Source organism: Heterocephalus glaber, unplaced genomic scaffold (genome assembly GCF_053883595.1).
Source record: "Heterocephalus glaber isolate CG9 unplaced genomic scaffold, H.glaber_assembly_v1.0 deba00000621, whole genome shotgun sequence".
Classification (NCBI taxonomy): domain Eukaryota; kingdom Metazoa; phylum Chordata; class Mammalia; order Rodentia; family Bathyergidae; genus Heterocephalus; species Heterocephalus glaber.
In genome coordinates, this window is record NW_028258153.1 from 15,485,666 (window position 1) to 15,504,276 (window position 18,611).

At 35.8% G+C, this 18,611-nt stretch overlaps 1 protein-coding gene across 41 annotated transcripts in view; it reads right to left on the minus strand.

The window, feature by feature from the left end:
• Positions 1–18,611, minus strand: part of Map2 (microtubule associated protein 2) — a 268,232-nt gene that overhangs the window by 130,067 nt on the left and 119,554 nt on the right. For 21 of the 41 annotated variants that reach the window (XM_021263530.2, XM_004851133.4, XM_087206201.1 and 18 more), the window contains exons 1-2: positions 752–1,171; positions 420–484 (exon numbers count right to left, since the gene is read on the minus strand). The exons of 3 other annotated variants lie outside the window; for them this stretch is intronic. The gene's annotated coding sequence lies outside the window, so the exon portion shown is untranslated. Of the gene's footprint in view, positions 1–419; positions 485–554; positions 699–751; positions 1,172–18,611 lie in introns of those variants that run through there. 17 more of the 41 variants (XM_087206202.1, XM_087206190.1, XM_087206185.1 and 14 more) reach the window with 9 other exon arrangements.

Below are 18,611 nucleotides of genomic sequence, written 5' to 3' on the forward strand. Positions count from 1 at the left end.
AGGGCAAGCCATTTCACTTACCCATTAAAAAAAAAATTCACTTATCAATAAGAAACCATTAGGTAAAAATCATTACCTAAAACATTACTCCTAAGTTCAAATTTATACATTTTAATGTAGATAAGCATTTTGGACTTTAAAAAAATTATTACAATAAATAAAATTTGAAAATAAGCCAGACATCTTAATATTCATTAATAACTTATAACAGGTAAAGGATATAATTTTTCAGAAAATTTCTAATCAAAACAGCCTTGGGTATTGGTTTTATCTGCATAGGAAGTTGCACATGCTACAGACAATGATCAATGTAGGCTTACGGATAAAAGACCAACAATAAAGAGATTAACTGAAATAAAAACATTCCAATTCTTCCCTGATTTTCTCTCATTTAAACAGCTAAACAAAACAAGTAGTACCTTTAAATTTTCTGAATGAGTAGTTTCCAATCAATGCTTCCTCAGTTAGAGATAAGCTGAAGAATCTACCAAAACAAAAGAAAAAAACCATATATACATAGAATTGTTAACTAAATATCAAAAATTGTGACTCACCAGTAAGCAAGTGCATTCTTTATATCCAGATAATAAATCTATCCCTTGATATCTGTAGTATAAGAAATGCAGTACTTGAATTCTTAAGCTCAGTAACGAATTTTAAAGCATTTTACTCTGAGATCACATAAAGAAGATCCTTTGAAAAGCACATTAAAAATAAAGCAGAATAAAAGCATAAAGCCCCAAATCATTACCAGTGCTGCTGCAGCAATACCCCCGAGCCTAGCCTTTGAGAATTGCTGCAGAATTCTTCTCCAGGAGCATTATCTCCAGGCTGGCTCGCTGGCTTTCTAGCTCCAGACAGACGCAGTCTGCAAGCCACCAGCTCCTGTCTGTGTGTGTCGGGGAAAGGGAGGCTGCAAATTAGAAAAAGTCCCCGCAGTGGCAAAAAGGAAAATAAGGCAAGTGGGAGAGGGAGAGAGAGCTCACTAGCCTCAGAATTTTCCAGAATGATGACAAGCCACTCAGCTCCGCCATCATTCACTGACAATAGGATGCAGCCCTGGCTTCCGATTTAGCGGTTTGCCATAGGGAGGTCCTGGTACCAAATGCCTGACAGGCATTTTAATTGCCTCCATCCAAGTGTGTCCCCAGGAGCCGAATCCATAAGCCTATGAATGTCATCATCTGGTCTCCTTTGTGTTAATGCCAGGCACGCACACCACACATACACATACACACACACACATAGACAATCTTCAAGCATATAAGATTACAAACAAGCTAAGCTACACAAACTAGACATGAATAAATGGTAATTTTAAGAAATTTTTACGATTTCCATGAAGGACACCAGAAGAGTCTTATGTTTTGTCACTGGCAGACAATAGCAATATTTTAAAAACTGTTGCATATCACTTACTCATATTCCAAATATAAACTGGTTATTTTTATTCCAAAATACAAATAATAAATTCATATGCTAATGTACATTTTCCTGTGGAAAATTCAATCCCTTTGTAAGTATGATAAGTACGCACTTGGTAATATTTTCTTTACAAAGGAGCAAGGACAAAAAAAAAGATTAGGAAACTAAGGGTCGATATGTATTTCAGGGGCAATCCATTTTATGCTGTTTCCATACAAAAGCAAAAGGAAGTGGCAACTAGCTGAGTGCTGGGACTTAGCAGTCCCTGAGAGCCGAGGCAGAGAGCTGAATCTTGGGCATAATCAGTATCCCTTTCATGTCAGTAACTGAAATTAACAGTTGAATATCCCTGTTTTACAATGGCCCTTATGTAGGGAGGTTAAGTGTAGAATAATTCCCTGCATGAATTTCCTGGAGAAAAGGGAAGAAGAAAAATGTTAAGTAAATTAATTTTTATGGCACTGTTAGTGCCCTGTACCAGTGAATGGAGTAAAATTCAATGCGCACCAAAAAGGCCAGCTTCGCTGGGAAGGAGTATCACCATGGTTACCGGAAACAGAAAGTAAGGCGGAAAAAAATGAGGTGACCAGAGAGGAGAGGGAAGGAAACCACAGTAGAGGAAATTTAGAGGCAAGATGATACGCTTTATCCTTTTCCTTCTTGAAACAAGCATCTCTGTCAGTTTTATATTATACTTTGGATTTTAAAGTGATTTCAGATCAGCAGCTAATTTTGCTTTCATAAATATTAAAATTGGGGGCTTTTGGGGTATGAGCTTGATCCTGCTTCTCCTTGCCACTGAACATATACTGGATACATGGAGCCCTTTCAAGCTCTCATAGAGCTTTCTCCACATCCTTTGTTTCACAGGTGAGAAAGCTGAGGCCCAGGGAGAGTGAATGAGGTCATGAATCAGGTCTGGCTGCTTGACTGTCTACTGCCCATCCTTTCTAACCAAGGAGCATCCTTTCTCTTCTCTCCTCACCCTCAAAGCTGCAGACAAAACAGACTCCAGACACATCCTTTGTGTTTGAATTTGTAAACCTTTCATTTGCAAAAGCAGTAATCTTCCTCTTTAAAACACACTGCAATCATTTTGTGAACTAGCTTAACTCCATATGGCTCTGGACTGTATTTGAGATCTGAAAAATCTGGGATAATGATGTCAATAGCTTTTCTTTCATTTCTAGTGTGGCAATCAGATAAATAAAGCATGATTGCCCTTCTGTAGACCTATCTTGTGGAGCCTGGACTTCATCATCATATACGAGGTATCTCGTCAGCACTGGCATAACTTTCTAAGCAAGCATGAAATTGGACAATCAAATTGAACCAGCCTCCCAAAGTTTCTCCTAGACACAGATAATGGGAGCCTTCCCTGGGTTATCCAAAGCACTGAAGCTGGAAAATTGAAAGCCCAGGTGAACTGCGCCGGGGGCGGGGGAGTCAAAAACAACCACTGGAGGGTGCAATATTTACTAAAATTGTTTGGACTACTCCATAAAAGTAAGTGGCTAGGATTTTGGTACTGATGTTCTATTGTTTTTATTTTCCTTCAGGGCTGGAAGTGTGACTCAATGAAAAAGCATGTAATTAGTGTGGACAAGATCCTGGGTTGATTCCGCAGCACCAAAACAAAGAGAAATTAAAAAAAAATAGCTTTCTCCTTCCCCCTCAATATTTAGTACTTATGACTCATTGATTTTATGTTAATTCATCTACAGAACCATACATTTTAAATTTTTTTCTACTATATATTAGCTGCTGCCACCACCACCCTCTCTTTTGCACCTCAGCTAAAAACCAAATAAATCACACTAAAAATACATATGATTGCCATTGGCAAAATTTATGAGATTTTATGACTTAGTGAATCCTACATACAGGTTAGGATTCCTCCGCCTAAAATGTATCATTTTCAGTATGATCTCTGTAAAATATCTATTTTTCTTCAGTGATTTTGGACAATAAGTTTATTTCTCACAGTGAATGCTTCATTTTCATCTATTGTCTTCTGTTCACTTGTGAACACAAAAAGTGATGCATAAGACTCATTTCTGAAAGTCATTTAATATTTAGGGGCGTCTGGTTCAATAAATGTAAATGAATTAGTATATTCTTTATTTTTAAAATTTGTTTCCAATACGAAGTAAGCACTATATGTTAAATATAATTCTTGCCCTGAAGTAGATTATATTCTAAAAACAAGATGACAGCTAATCAACAAATAACCGAGAGACTTCTGTGACTTTCTTGGTTTTTTATATTTATTCCTGTGAGCTGTCACTGTGCTGCTTTCCTTTCCCTTGCTATTTTGGACCCGGCTTCCCATCATCCTGCAGTTTCATGTAGCCAATTGTGATGGGACATGCATGTATACTTCAGATAGTTAGCAGGTTATATGACTGGGGAGCAAAAGAGAACACCATTTCCTGTTCAAGGAACTTCAGTGGCAGCACAGGGAACACAGGGGTAAGAAAGGCATCTGTCCCTTCCCTCCTTGGAGCATGGGCCTCCCAGGTGGGGCCTCCCTGAAACTGCCCTTCCCATGCCCATTCATCTCCTGCTCCATTTTTCCTCAGCACTTATCATACCATGAATTATCTTTTTAATTATGTTTATTCATATTACCTCCTTTTTCTGCTAGCTCCACGAGGGCAGTTTGGGGCACATGTTTGGGGTACTAACGTACCCAAAGCACTGAAAACAGTACCTCAAACATTCTGGTAACTCAAACATATTTTTTAAATGAGTGAATATGAAAATGATATTAGTGGATGAATTGGAATGTTTAAACTCAAGGAAACCCTTTGTATTCCATATTGATTTCCCAATTCCTATTTTATATATTAAGTCTTCCTTATAAATACTGTCTTTTATTTGTACGATAACCACATTGATGGAATCAGTATTTTTTATAATTTCCACTGTTAAATAAAAATTTATTTAAAATAGAGATTTTTCTCCTACTTTCTTTACATTCTACCTTAGAGTTATCAGCTCTTAAATACCGAGAAAGAGGTGGTTTGCCTGCTGGTGGTGGTAAAATATGCTTTAATTTTAGATCTTAAAAATAAAATTAGAATAATTAATTAATGCTCCCTCAGAGCAAAAATACTTTGGAATTGCTTTGTTAAAATTTGACTGTTAATACTATAATGTGTACTTTAAAATTAAGAGTAATAATAATTACACTTGCATTTAGTACACTTCAGTTTGAGTTATTCTAATGTAAGAGGCAGATGTGTAAGTACTTTGCCAAATTATTACCATACCCCAATTCACTAAACATTGTCTTGCCTTATTTAATATAAATAATATTTTTTCCTTCAACAAAGTTGGTCCACAAAAGGATATTATGATTTAAAAAGAGAGGAAAGAAAGTCATAATTAGCAGTCTTAATTACATGAAATGTTGAAATTCTATTACTTTTTACCTACAAAATGACAATCTCATAAAGTTCAACCTAATACCTAGAGAAGTTATAAAAGAATGTAGAATTAAATAGAGCAAGTTTTACAAAACAACTCCTGTGGTTGTTTCAGCATATACATAGTTTTGCCATGCTGGGGCCTGATGCCAGGGCCTTGCTCATGCCGGGCAAATGCTCTGCTGCATGCTGAGCTATACCTCTAGCCCTGACTGTAGCATTATTCATAATAGCTGAGATATGGAAACAAACCATGTCCATCTCTATATGAATGGATTCTACAAGATGACCCTAAAAATATTTAGGTAATGTTCCACCCTAAAAAAGAATGAGACCTTGCCATGTACCACAATGTGGATGAGCCTGGGGGACGTTATGTTAATTGAAATAGGCACAGAAAGAAAAAGATTGCTTGATCTTATAGTTATATGTGAGATCTTTAAAAAAAGATCACATAGGGATTGGGGATTGAGCTCAGTGGTTCCACCACCTGCTTTGCAAGGGCAAGGACCTGAGTTCGATCCCCAGTATCAAAAAAAAAAAAAGATCACATAATGGAGATAAAGAGAAACATTACTGATTACAGGGTGGGGCGGGAGGTAGATGGGGTCAAGTCAGGAGGCAATGAAAGTAGTAGGTCCAAGGACATAAAGTATGAAATGCACAGGATGAACAAGTCTAGAGATTTCATGTGCAGCATTAAGACTACAGTAATAAAGTTGTACTGTAAAAAAAACCACATCATGGCCCATAAATATACACAATTATGACTTGTGAAACAAAAATAATATTGATTGAAATTATGGTAAACCTATATAACAGAATAATCTTTGGCAATAAAAGAAATGATGTTTTGATATATGCTCAACACAAATGAACCTCAAAAACATTACAGTAAGTGAAAAGAAGGCAATTACAAAAGGCCATATATTGTGATATACATAAAGGCCATGTTTAAAATAGTCAAGATGATAGAAACACAAAGTGCATTAGTGGCTGCAGAGGCTGGGGCAGAAAATAATGAAAAGGGTCTGTTAGTGGGTATGAAGTTTTTGAGTGATAATAGGGTTCTGAAATTAGATAATGACTATTGCTCAATTATGAATATACTAAAATTCCCTGAATTGTACACTTTAAAAGGATGAATTTCGGGCCCAGCAATTTAGCTCTGTGGTTCTGCCGCCTGCCTCGAAAGTGCAAGGACCTGAGTTTGATCCCTGGTACCAAAAAAAAAAAAGGATGAATTTCATGTCATGTGAATAACTATCAATACATGGAATTCCATGGCCCCTAATTAAAATATAACCAGTTCAAACTCAGTCTATGGTGCCTATTAGATTATTACAAATAATTAGAAGCATAGGTCCAAAAGCTGTTGATTTTTTTAAGGCCATGAGGTTTTTAGACTTATTTGAGGATCTGAAAATAAATCCCCCAAAAATGTTTCCTTCAGTAGTAGGCTTAAAATATTGTTTTTAATAGTACAGTGGATTAACCTGGTAACATTAATGAAAGACACATGCTGTAAAGGATGTCTGAATTATATGATGAAAAGCTGGCTGGGAGTTAAAAGAAAATCACTAAGCACAAACAAATAAATATATGTAAATCTTTCACAGTTTTCTTAACAAACTATAATAATTATTACCATCAACAAAGTTTAGTTACCAATTTTTTCAAAAATGAAAAAAATCAATCAATAGATTGAGAAACTCATGTAAAGGATTTGAACAGCTGATGATGGAAAAATTTATTACTGAAGTTCAAAATTTTTACCCCCAAAGTAGAATCCTGAATCACCTGCCTCCTTCCCCAAGTTCAATTGCTTATGCTTGGTGATAGGCTACATTAATTATTATTAACTTATCGTGAATTCAACCTTTCGTTTGCTTTTACTAGATTTATGCCACTGAACACGATTATTTACTTATTTAAAGTTGGAAAGTACACTGATAATGTCCAGGCTCCATGTCCTATTTATTTGCCTTTATTTTAACCACCTCTTACACATAGAACCAAGTAGTAAATATGTTAAACCAAAATATTCAGTATCTCTACTAAACTTATATGAAGACTGAATCAGAATTAAAGTGTGTTTGTAAAGATGGGTCACTGGCTGTCATCTGACATCTTTACTGTGATTTTGATTAGATTTGGTTTGCAGTGGGAAAGATGAAATTTAGAAACATTCACATTTCACTGGAAAATTTTGCACAGTAGTTTTAAAAATAATATACATGCTTTTCTTTATCTCAACAGTGTTTTTATTTCTCATTCATCAAAGACAAACCAGTAGGATGATTGAAATGGAGAGACGGAGAGGTTTTTCTTGTCAGCTCTCAAAGTTTGACCACAGTGTAGTGAAAGAGCGAGCTTAAAAGCCAATGAAGTGGCTGAACCCAAAGTTTTATTCTTCTGATACTTTCCCAAAAATAAACTGAACTAAACTTTTTCTAAAGTCCTTTTTTAAAAAAAATGACATGAAGTATAATAATGAAGAAAAATAATTGTTACTTCAATCCATCAAGTCATAATTTAATTATACTTTAAAAATTATTTTGGGAATAAAATGCTCTTCAGAGAGTTGAAAAGAAAACTATAATAGTAGACCAAGTGGAACTATACATTGCTGGTGGGAGTGTAAATTAATGCAACCACTCAGAAGACTGTTTGGCCACATCTAATAAAGCTAATTGTGTGTCCACCCTCTGACCCATCCAGTAATTCCACATCTAGGTAGATACCCAAGAGAAATGAGTACAAGATGTCTGCCTAAACACACTTGCAAACATGTCCTCAGTGGCTTTATTTCTAATAGCATGACATTGCAAACCACCCAAATCCTCATGAACAGAATGGATTGTCATATATTACTATAATGGATTACTACACACACACACACACACACACACACACACACATTGGAAAAAATTATTACTACTTGCAACTACATAGAAGAATCTCACAGGCATAATTATGAGTGAAAAAAGCCAGAGGACATGTTATATCATTCCACTTGTATGAAATTCAAGAAAAAATCAAACTAATACTTAGAAGTCAAAAGATCATCTACCTTTGTGGAGAGCAGGATGAGGATGGCATTTACCGGGAAGAAGTCTAACATCTTCCTCACCTGGGCAGTAGTGACATAGGGAGCTGGGCAAGGAAGAAAGATGTGTGCACTCCATTATGTTGTACCCCAAAAGTATAACAGTCTCAATGAATAGTGTGCTATCATTGGTTTGGAAACTGTTCACAGTATGTTTTAGAATCTTTAGGGAATATTATGCAAGAGGGTTCTGGTATGATCAGATATTCTGCAAATATGCCATGAACTATGACTTTGTGAATGAAAGCCATATGATGGCCATGTGTATGTTAAATAATAAAGTTGTAAGAGTACAATTTACCAGTAGGGAGAAGACATTTTACATAGGTCTTATAAATAAAAGGCAACTGTGAATAAAAATAAAAACAAACAAATAAAATGTGTATTTTAGGAATATCAACTAGTAAAAGTATTTGCAGTGATTTTTATTGAAGTACACTGTTAGAACAAAGTAATGGACAGTTAAGATATTTCTTTCATCGATCCCTGGCACCAAAAAAAATAAAAGAAAAAGAAAAAGATATTTCTTTCTCTTTTGTGGTAGGAGGTGAGATGGGGTCTTGCTATATCATTCAGGCTGGCCTTGAACTCACTATGTGCCCCAGGCTGGTTTCAAGTTTGAGATCCTCCTACCTCATCATCCTGAGTGCTGGGATTACAGGCATGCACCACCATGCCTGACTAAAACATTTTCAATATATTCCTTTCACAAGAATCCCTTGCCCATCAATGCCCTCCATACTTGCTAGTTTATTTCAGGATTCATCTTCCTTTCCAACCCAAGCTTATACTTCCTCTTTGGTCTATTTAAAGTTCTGAATCTTTCATAATGGCTTCCAAAACTTTCACAGCACATAATGCCACAAAAGCTCTTTCCTTTCTTGGAATTGCACACACACACACACACACACACACACACACACACACACATACACACATAAAAAAATACTGTAATAGATATGATATATGGCCTTGGGCTGATTTTCAGTTATTTATATTCAGTTGTTGAGTATACTACTGACCAATTTAAAAAATATAAGATGTAATTCTGATACAGCATAAGTAGCTAAGTATATATAATATGCCAATTTCTCTTATTACATTATTTTCTTCAACAATTCTGAGAATTATATACCTGTATATTATAATAAAGGAAATAGGCCCAAGTAGCTTTAGTAAGGTCCTCAAGGACACACAGCTGATAAGTAGTAGTGAAATTCAATCCCTGAACTTCTGAGTCAATTAGTTTGTAATTCAGCCTAACGCTTAAGAAAGAGCTAAGTTAAACTAACAATTTTCCATTTACACTTACAAGGTATCAGAAGAGAAAGAGGAAAAAATTAAACATGGAATTAAAAATCTTCCATTTTAAAACAGACTACATATTATATGAATAGGCTATGCATAAAAGATAGGACTAGAAATACAGATTTTTTTTATTTTTAAGAATAAATTCAGATTTAAATAATACACCTGTGAACACAGCATTCCTGTAGCTGAGGAAGACATCGTACTTTTATTTTCAATCTTTCTGTTCTATTCTTGATTGAGAATAGACATGAATGAGAAATATGCTCACCTCTTCTAAAGAATTTCATTGTTTGATAACCTAGACTTACTATGTTTGTTTTTAAACATCTAGTTCAAATAAATCTATATTTTTGAAGTACAGCTAATAATAATGTGTCTTAAAAATCACTGCCTTCATTTCATTGAGTTAAAAATTATCAAATAACATGATAAATCTTAAATTTCACATCAGAAAACATTGTATCAATATCATGCTATGTAATCCATGTGTTGTAGAAGTTAAATTTTTTATAATTAGATTTGAGATATGGAACACTTTCCTTCCAAATAACTCCATTCTCTCCATCAGATTTTCGGTCAAATAGTACCTGCTCCATAAGGATTCAGGTGATCATTGTTATTTAATAATGCAATGTGTAATTTCCACTCCCAATCTCCTTTGTCCTTTTTTGCTTAACATTTTTCACCAACATACTATGCAATTTATTTGTTTTGCTTATTACTTATTTTCTGTCTCTCCTCTTTTGTAAACTTCATGAAGACAGATCCTTTATCTGTTTTGTTCATTGATGAGGTATATCCCAAGTGCACAGACCAGGGTCTGATACATAACTGATATACAATAAATATTCAATAAAATGAAATTTAAAAATAAAAGTCATATAAAAAGCATGACTTTGCTGCCAAATCATCTAAAGTCTGAGCTCAGTTCAGAATTCACAAGACAGAACATGTGGTATAAGGACTTCTTTTCATTTGGGTCTTGGATAACAATTTAAATATACAAAGCTTCAGGTTTTTAATTTTTGGCACAGTTATGGCCATTTGAGTACATTTCTCATTTCAGGTCTTTAAAGATATATTTAATTTTTTTTTTTTTTTGGTACCAAGGATTGAACTCGGGTCCTTACCTTTGTGAGGCAGGTGGCAGAACCACTGAGCTAAATCCACGGCCCTTAAAGATATATTTATTTATTTTTACAAAACATTATCTAGCAGTTTTTCTTATCTGCTTGAGAATCCTTAGTCATAACTTGCAAATTTATTTCCATCTTTCCAATAACGTAACAGTTGACATAAACTGGTTTCCTTCACTGCTGGAGATATGGCTAATCTATAGGCAAACCATCAAGGCAAAGTTGTGTGGAAAATTTTTCACCAGATAAATTTTCATTTAGTAGTCTGTCAAGTACATCCTTCTACATGAGTCATGAGCTTCTTGGCCAATCTTCCTAGGTGTAGGAAATGAACCCTCACTTATCAAGTCTCTGCAAGTGGGGCCATTACAATTAATGGAAGACTGAAAGATGGAACACACTCAAATACTACAAAATCAAATGCTACACTGTATGATATTAGATCTAACTTCTTGATTCTTTATTGAAAACTGCTAAGCAGAGTTATTTTGTTTATTGCTTTCTAAGCTTTGAAGACGAATTTATCTCAACATTCTCCAATTGTGTCATTCCTTCAGTGTTTGGCAACACAGAATTGGAGAGCAAGGAGTCAAGCAGTACTTAGAGGTCAGCAAGCACCACATCCTTGAACGAAGTCATCTTTAACCTTCCCATTACCAGATTACTCTGAAAAGGTTTCCTTTCAGAGTTCCCACAGAGTTTTCTTCAAGTTTAGTATTCCCTTTTCAAACTGAAAGGTATCTGTTGTGAAGGTTTCATAAGTGCCATACTGTATGGATCATGCTTTCTGAAGGTGTATATATTAATTTATTTCTTTAAAAGCTGAAATCTACATTCCAAAAATTTATGAAATTCAGACTTATTCTCACTGTTCAGGAGGCAAGGTACTAAGGTAATGGCCATTATGAATTGCATATGTAGCTTTCTTTTCATGTGGTACTGGAAACAAAAGCCCGGGGTGCTGTACCAGTGAGCTATATCACCAGTTCCCTCCCTTTTTTTTTACCATTTGATTTTTGAGCCAGTCTTCTAAGTAGCCCAGGGTGGCCCAGAACCTGCAATCCTTCTGTTCAGCCTCCAGAGTAACTAAGAATACAGACAAGCACCAGCCACATGCAGCTACATATATGATTTGTTAGTCGCTATCTTTTCTCTTTCTCTTGTCTTTCCTTGTATCAGGGTCACACAGAGATGAGGGAATTAGTGGCTATGCAAGTATTCATAGATATTTTACATAAAACAGAATGACAATACACTTTAAAGACATTCAGTGGTACCTCTCAACGTGTACTGATGTCCCAAATCATCACATTTATTAAAATCAAAGTATGGATGGTAGATACAAAATTCCTCATGTGAGAAGAAAAAAGAACTTGGAGGACAACTAGGATTACTCTTTTTTTAAGGTTTCATGTTTCAGTGCCTGAGTTACAAAGAATTTTAGGTTAAAAAAACCCTGCTGACTTTTAAATTAAAAACACACACACATGATCAGTGTCTATGTATGAATACTCCCTCTCAATAATATCATTAGGTTGGTTAGAAAGACTCAGTATGTGAATTTAGATTGTATTTATGCTATCATTTCCATTGCTTTATGGCTTTTTTCATTTTACTTGTAATAATAAACATGTAATAGAGGCAATAGTATGTTTTATTTACTATTTTTAAAAACTCAAAAAATTTTCTAGGCATTATCATCTACTTTTAATTATATTTCACATAAACCACAAAAATAATACTACTGTAAGGAGCTGGGCTAACGAATCTGTTTGGGAAATTTCTCATTCACAGGGCTACTCCCCTTTTTTCTAAAATTGTCATATTCTTATGTTTTGTTCATTTGTTTCCATTCTTTTTGCTTTACTTCCCTTTCCAATTTTTCCTACTTTTTATCCTGACATCATGAGGAGCATGGGCAAAAATACAGGCAAGTACTAAAGAGATCATTCATACAAGCTTTCTTCTACATTCATTGGCTCCATGTTAGTTGAGGGCCAAATCTAGGTGTTTTATGTCATTTTCTTTCTCTAATAACTAATAGTTATTTTTACATTGTGTATAATAAATAACATTAATCTGATTTGTGGAGGCCGACCTAGAAAAAACTGGAAGAAGTAAGTAGAAAAATGGTCATTGTGCTATTTTACCTATTTATTTTTAATCTAGCAGAGCTAAAAAAGTAAGGACAATCAAATGCCCAGCTTGCAGATATTTTCTACTGCAACACATGGGAATATATCTATGACATATTGAAAGAAAGCTAGAGAGGCCTCAGTGACCGGTTTTTCTAGAGGGTGTTTCTTATAATCCTTTTATAATTTCGTATTATAATTTGAGGTTGTTCATTAAAATGTATGATTGATTAACTGATTGGCTGGTGAAAGAAGAGGACCTGGAGCATGTATTAAGAAATGCCCAAAGAATGCGTAAAGAGAAAACCTTGAGAAATTGGCACTCAGAACACTCAGTTCAAAGGCAAATGCAACGAAAGGGAAATTTACTTTATGACAGAGAAAACTAAGAAAAGGGCAGGGGTTATAAGGATGATAAAACAACACAGAAATACCAAGTACAAAATCTGCAAAAAAGAAAATAAATAAAAACTGATGGTGTATCTGGAGAGCTGAGACACTCAGAAGGCAAAGCAAAAATAAGGGAGATTGATAGAGAAGCACTGGAGAATGAAGAATTTAGGAAGCCAATCAGATTTCATTTACAAACTCATGAGCCTGTCTGGCAGGTGAAGCAGCCCGAGGCTATTGAAAGATCTTATTGAGTGGCTGGCATTACTAAGTGCCCAGCTGCGTCTGAATGAGAGGGCTTTTAAACAGGGACATTGTTCTAAGGAAATCTTGAGTTTCACATGCCCTCTACTACAGTCTTATAAATCATGCACAGCATCAATATTCACCAACCACCTGCAGTCAGCAGTGCTCCAGGATTTGCTAGGTGACACAAGTCCTTTGACAGGGAAGATTTTAATTTGGACATTAACCCTGCACCAGGACTCACAGGTATGGACAATGTGCAAAGGAATTGGATTCAGTCTCACCAACGGCATAACCTAGAATTATCTTGGAAAGAGAGACTGTCACCCTCAATATGCCTATGGTTTTAAGGTGCAGTCAGTAGTTGCTGTGTGAGACAAAAAGTACGTCAACATGCTGGATATATTCTTTAGGTTAAATGCTTGGCTGCTTATATAAAAACATCCTTGCTTAGAATAATTTTCTTTTCAGATATCTGTGCACCAGATAACAGATTCAAAGATGATAGCATTTGGATCTAGAGACCCTGTCACTAATACTGCACATAGGCAAATAACAGGAAAAAAAATTTAATTTGACTTTTGGGTTGAATGTATATTTCACTGCAAAATGCTGTCTTCTAACAACAAACACGTTTTGTAGGAGTGAAGATGGATTTGTGACTTTCTATGAAACATCCTAATAACTTCTGTTAGTTAACAGAAAGCTAATGGTCCCAGAGAGAAAGATCACAAAATTATATGTCAAATGTAAGAAAGAGAGAAGCAACTTGGAATTATTTGTCTAATTTTTAGTTTTGTTTATTTTGGTACCGAGGATTGAACTTGGGACCTTGCCCTTGCGAGGCAGGTGGAGGAACCACTGAGCTAAATCCCCCAGCCCTATTTGCCTAATTCTTTTAAAAAATATATAAATTATAGCTGGAAAGAGCTGATTAAAAGAAAAACAGACATAACTCATTGCATAATGTAACCTGACATTGTCCACTGAGTTTGTTATTCCTCCCCATACATGTTATACAGCCAGCTTCAAACACCATCAATGCAAATGTGTTTAAAGTTCAGATTTAAACGCATATTCAGTAGTGAGTATATTTGTGATCACAAGTGAATGGGCCCACCAGTGAGCCTGCAGGAAGGGTCTCACTTGTGGCAGAGCTGAAGCCAACTGGGACGCTCACAGCAGGGGGCATGGACAAGTCCATTGTGGTAGGAAGAATCCTGGTGTTCTGCATTCTTCAGAAGCTTTGAACTTGAGGAGCACAGGACCATGCTGAAAAGCATACACAGAATGGCAACTCTATCAAGGAGAGAGACAGCAAGCACACTGCAGTGAAGCCACGTGGAAAGAGGGAGGGAGAGCTCAGCAATAAAAGGAAAATTGTTCTTATAACATGAGGCAAGGGACTTTCACAGTCTGCTGATCATGGACCACAAAGATGAGGATTATGAGGACTCTGTTCTTTGCACCTATGGAAAAGTTTGGAAACCACAGCCTGACATCGCTCCCCATCTCTACCGAGAAGAGGCTATGACACTGGAGACCACCATATACAAGTGGCTTAGGTCTATTTTTTTAATTCCACAGAGCTGTGTTAAATGTAGATTCTGGGCCTCACTTCTGTGTGATTCAACTCAGTAGTGTAGAGGTGATCACTGCATCTGCTTTGCAGAGTTAATGAGCCCAGGTGATTCAGATGCCATAAATTCTTGGAACACAGTTTAAAAAACAGAATCACTGGGGTAAATTGTTTCTTCACCAACTTCAACAATGGCTTTGTTTCTTGTGTCAATGAAACCAACAGGGGTTTTCAAAATGTGGGCTGAAAGGGTCAAATTTCAAATGAATATAAACTTTTACAAAGAATGAAATACAGTGATCTACATCAGAGCGAAATATAGAGAATTACATCAGTATCTTCTACACCTAAAATTAGAAATTCATTTTTAAAGAATATGACATTTTAGTTTCCCCATATTTTCTATTCATTTTCCTTTCTTATTATCTCATTGTTATTAACTGTAATCAGTAATAAAATGGAAACTAGAAAAAATGCTTTAATCAAAGACATTTCAAGATTAGCTGACCTTCTTTTCACAGTGACAATTAAGAAACAAATGAATACACAAAGAATTCCAAGATTGTATTTATGACATACACTTGAAGTAGAACCTAGGAATATTGCTCATAAAATTACAAGGTTGCCTTCACAACTCTTGTCATATTTCCATCACTTGATGCAAGTTTTGTGCTTGCTGCTTGTGAACAGAGAGCCAAAAAATATTTATTCTTTTAACTGCAAAGCAACTATGGGGACTGTATCAGATGGAAGCACAACATCCCCTTGGATTTCATAGGGTTTTATCTTGGTGAATCAAGCCTCTATCAGGGATCTGGAAACAGCACCCACAAAGAGAATATGCCCATATATATGTTAGTGTTGGTTCCTGAGCTTGTGAATTTTAAGCACTGTTGATTTATTTTGAGAAAGGTAGAGGGATGTCACTATGAGCTACAGAACTAGTCTAAGTGTGATGGAGAGGTTGTGGCAATGGGCTGTCCTTCATCCTGATCGGATTCCAGGGCCTTTAGAGGAGGGCAGTTCCTGGGGAAATGAATGAGAAGCTTTTATCAGGCACTTAATAAGGACTAACCTTTTTTTTTTTTGGTACTGGAGATGGAACTCGGGTCCTTGTGCTTGTGCAGCAGGCAGCGACAGACTTCTGAGCATTTATTTGTATTAACTCATTTAGTCCTTACAGCAACTCTGTGAGGTTTTTATTATTATTTTATCCATGTTGTGGATGTAGAAACCAGGACACAGTTAGGTTGCCTGCTGTATGATTTTAAACTGCAAGTATGTTTCATTCCACAATTCTGTACTCTCATATGTTCTGGATATAATCTAAACTGTTCCTAAAACTGGGAGATAGTTAAAGTCCTTTCAGAGGTTAATGGTTGGCATTTCAGTCCTCCAGGGGAAAATTCTGATGACAGGTCCACATCAGTAGCACGCATGATATGAATAAGCTGGTACCCAGGGATCAGTGGTATATAACTGGTTAATTTGGATAACTGTCTTCGTTTCTTTTTCTTGTTGCTGAAACAAAATACCGGACACCCAAAGTTAAAGGAGGAAAGCTTTTTTTGGCTCATAGTTTGTAGAGGTTTCAGTTCATAGTCGGCTGGCTCCAAGGCAGGGTGGCATGGCAGAGGGGCATCACAGAGGGGAAAAAGTTCATCGTTGGGAGAAGTTAAAGCAAGCCAGCAACTACTGACAAGGCCTGACCACAGCTCTTTCTGTCCCTTATAGTTTACCCAGGGTACCTTCCCTTTCGGCAAATAACACTCACACCTTTAATCCTAGCATCACAGTGTGAATCCCAGCATCACATCCTTGATCCCAGCAGCACAAACCCTAGATCCAGTCACACCCAAAAAGCCCCACCTTTGACCACATGAGGCTTTAAAGGGACATCTAGATACAAGCCATAACAGTAACTTATTTCTTTTTTTCAATTTCCCAAGCTGTGTGTATAACTAAAATGAATTCTACAATTTTTTTGAACAAATGAAATCTTGTCCCATTTTAAAAAACTGCCTTAATTTTAAGAAGTCAAGGAATAAACAGAACCTCTGTATTTCGGTACTTGATCTGGCATGGAGTCACTGTTGTTCTTTTTTCCTAAAACTTGAGACAAGACAATTCCAATGTATAGGTATCTTTGTGATTTATGTGCTGGAGGTGAAAGAGGAAAATGATAGTTTACTTTTTTAAATTACAAAATGCCAAATAGTGTTAAGTGGAGTCTTGGGCATTATGATAAATTCCAAAATATAATATTAAGAAACAACTATGTATTCACATTTGTTTTGCAGTTAAAGAATTTTTTCTACAAGACATCTCTAGTCAAGACTACTAAGTAAAATTAATTTAGATTTTTTGAAATAGTTTTCACTTGGAAAATTAATTTCAGTTCTGTTAATTTTGGGAACACCTACTCATTCTCCATGACTCTGAAGTGTAAGGATTCCTTAGTTTTCTTAAGTTTCTACCTCTTCTGTCTTGCAATGTGATGTTTATTTGTATAATTGTCCACCTAACCTAGTAGAGTAAGTAACTTAATGACAGTATCACATTTTATTTGCATATCTCTAACACCTAGAAGAGGGCCTGGCCATAGTGTTTCCGAGTCTTGAGTTGGTGAATTTGCATAATACTGAGAGCTACACAAGTCTTAAGAATATTATACCTTTAAGAAAGGAAGTTAAACAAATAACAAACTGAAATTGGAAAATATATATATATATATTTTTTGGTACTGGGGATCAAACTCAGGTCCTTGCACTTGTGCAGCAGGCGGTAAAACCAATGAGCTAAATCCCCGGCCTGGAAAATATATTTTTAACATGGAGTAGTGCTTGATCCATTTGTTGATTATATTATTTTAAGATTTTAAAAAATTGATAAGAAGTAGCAATATTTTATTAGCATCTCTATGTACCAATTTAACTTTATGAGGTTATTGAGTGCATAGTATGGCTTATATTATACTAGTGATTTCACCCTATTAATTTGATCTTATAAGGATAGTTGCAGTATTACCTCCACTTTAGAGGTGGGCAAGTAGAGGCACAGAGATTGGGTTAATTTTCCCAAGGACAAACTACTAGCAAACTGAAGAGCCTTGTGACTTAGACAATCTGACCTTAGTTTCTCTATGAACCTAGATTTTTTGGCATGTGTACTGAATTCCTATGGGAATTCCCTTCCACACAACATCAGCAAATGAGAAATTTTTGAAACAGTTCAAACTGCTCTACTGAACTCGATCACCCTCCTTGCCTGACCCCTGTGCCAGTACACATAAAGGCATTTGACATCTCCTCCTCTGAATTTCATACAAAACCAAAATACAGACAACTGAGGGACATTCTGACACACATCAAACAATCACACGTCCTTTGTTCTTTCCTACTTCGGGTCTGGCTTCATATGAAAAGAAGGCTTGTGAAACCCATTGGCCTTGTGTGTATCTTATTCTATTATCCCTATTTTGCCATAACGGGCAGTTAAAAAGAATTGGCATAGTTAAAAAGAAAAAAAAGAACTGCTGCTGACTGGACACCTAGGCTGTTCTGTTTTTCTCTCCTACAATAAATAAGATGTTAAGTATCACCTATTTGTCCCTTTCTGTCCTTTGTCCAATTTATTATAACCTATGGCCATAGGGGAGTAAGTTTTAATTAGAGAGTAGAACAGTGGCACAGCACAAGCAGGAAAGCCTGGAAACTAAAACAAACAATATTTAAAGCATACATTAAAAATGAAACAGAACAGATATGCTCTTTATTTGTACTAAATTCACATTAAGCAAAATCCACAAAAATCCATTTGCCCACAAGGAAACCCAAAAATGTCTGGTGG